Source organism: Budorcas taxicolor, chromosome 18 (genome assembly GCF_023091745.1).
Source record: "Budorcas taxicolor isolate Tak-1 chromosome 18, Takin1.1, whole genome shotgun sequence".
NCBI lineage: Eukaryota > Metazoa > Chordata > Mammalia > Artiodactyla > Bovidae > Budorcas > Budorcas taxicolor.
In genome coordinates this window covers 57,030,417-57,032,407 of record NC_068927.1, presented here as the reverse complement: position 1 = coordinate 57,032,407, position 1,991 = coordinate 57,030,417, and the positions used below count along the sequence as shown (strand labels likewise).

Genomic DNA, 1,991 nt, shown 5'->3' with positions numbered 1-1,991 from the left:
GGAGGAAACAACTGCGTTCCAAAACACCTAAATATGCAGGTCCAAAAAATGAAGGTTGTTTTTTTTTTTACTGCCACATTCACTACAAAGCCCATCCATCTCCTTTAGCATCCAAAGATTAAGCACACGTTCTGCTTAGCTATTTAATAAAGTGGCAAACAAGCTGCACCGCTGATATCACAGGACAGTTGCCTATATAACTAGACTTCTGACGCTGGGCCCCGGCCTCACTTTCTCACAGGTCATCATCTTCATCCGGGAGAGCAGTTGTCTGAGGAACCTCTAAATCACGCTCGTACTGTGCTGCCGAGGCTGGGTCCATGACCACCTCGGGCAGGCCAAGAGCAGGCATGGCGACAAACTCCAAGTTAGGGTCTCCAGTCAGTTTTCTGGTAAGCCAGAGGAAGGGATTTTCCAAGTTGTAGTTACTTTTGGCAGAAATGTCATAGTACTGAAGATTCTTCTTTTGGTGGAAGACAATTGGCCTTGCCTTAACCTTTCTGTCCTTAATATCCACTTTGTTGCCACACAACACAATCAGGATGTTCTCACACACTCGTACCAGATCTCTATGCCAGTTAGGCATATTCTTGTAAGTAAACTCTTGATGTTACATCAAACCTTATAATGGCACACTAAGCTTGTATATCATAGCCATCTCTCAGTCCACCAAATTTCTCCTGACTGGTTGTATCCCATACTTTGAACTTATCGGTCCTCTATTGGTATGGAACACAAGAGAGGATAGACCTCAACACCCAAGGTAGCTACATACTTCTCAAATTCACCAGTCAGATGATGTTTCCTGAATGTAGTTTTCCAGTACCACCATCACCAACCAATACAAGTTTGAACTGAACTTGGGGTTCTTGGGCAGCCATCATGATGTTACTTCCAGAAGTGACTGTGCGCCTGTTGGAGGCTCTTAGGTTTTCTTTTAAATGCTTTTTAGTATTAGATTTTACATTTAGATTGATGATTCATATAAAATTAGTCTTTGTGTATAGCATGAAATAGGATTTGAGTTTCATTCTTTTTTTTTCCTATTTGGATAATTCAGTTATTCCAGAAAGGACTTTTCTTTTCCAGTTGGATGTCTTTGTACTCTGTTTCAAAAATCAAAGTCCATATGCTTATGGGTTTATTTCCGAATTACATTGCTACTTTTTTTGCCACGTGGTGGGATGTGCAGGATCTTAGTCCTCCAATCAAGGGTCAAAGCAGCACACCTGCATTGGGAGCACGGAATCTTAAGCTTTGGACTGCCAGGGAAGTTCGCTACATTGCTACTTTTGTATGTTAAATCAACCATGCATTTCTGGGACAAACTCCATGTTATCATTAGTTATTACCCCTTTTGTATACTTCAGGATTTGCTTTGTAATTTTTGTTGAGGATTTTTGTCTTCATCTATGTTCATGAAGATATTGGTCTTAAATAGTCTCTTTTACTAATATCTTTATCAAGTTTAGTCATTAGGGTGATGGTAGCCTTATAAAATGGACTGGGAAGTGTTTCCTTTTCTTCTGTTTTCGAAAGTACTTAAACTTGGTGTTATTTTTTTTCTTCCAATATTCTATGAAATTCACTAATTGAAACCATCTGGGCCTGAAATTTTCTTGGTGGGAGGGATTTTGATAAGGAATGCAACTTATTTAATAGTCATAGGACTGTACAGATTTCCCATGTCATTGGATATCAGTTTTGTTAAGTTGTATTTTTAAGGAGTTCCCCCATTTCATCTAAGTTGTTAAGTTTGTTGGCATGAAATATTTTCTTATTGTCCTTTTAATGTCTATAGGATATGTAGTAATAATCCTCTTTCATCCCCAATATTGGTGATGTACATATCTCTTTTTGTCCAATCAATCTGTTGTGGGGTTTACCCATTTTGTTGATCATTTCAAAGAACCAGTTTTGGCTTTCTTTGCTCAGCTGTCTGTTTTCTGCTCTGCCCTCTATTCATTTATTTCTGGCTGCACTGGGTCTTC

The 1,991-nt window shown here is 39.0% G+C and overlaps 1 pseudogene; it reads right to left on the bottom strand.

Moving 5' to 3' along the window:
* Positions 1-235: 235 nt before the first annotated feature.
* LOC128063616 (GTP-binding nuclear protein Ran-like) lies at positions 236-881 on the bottom strand (annotated as a pseudogene).
* Positions 882-1,991: the final 1,110 nt, after the last annotated feature.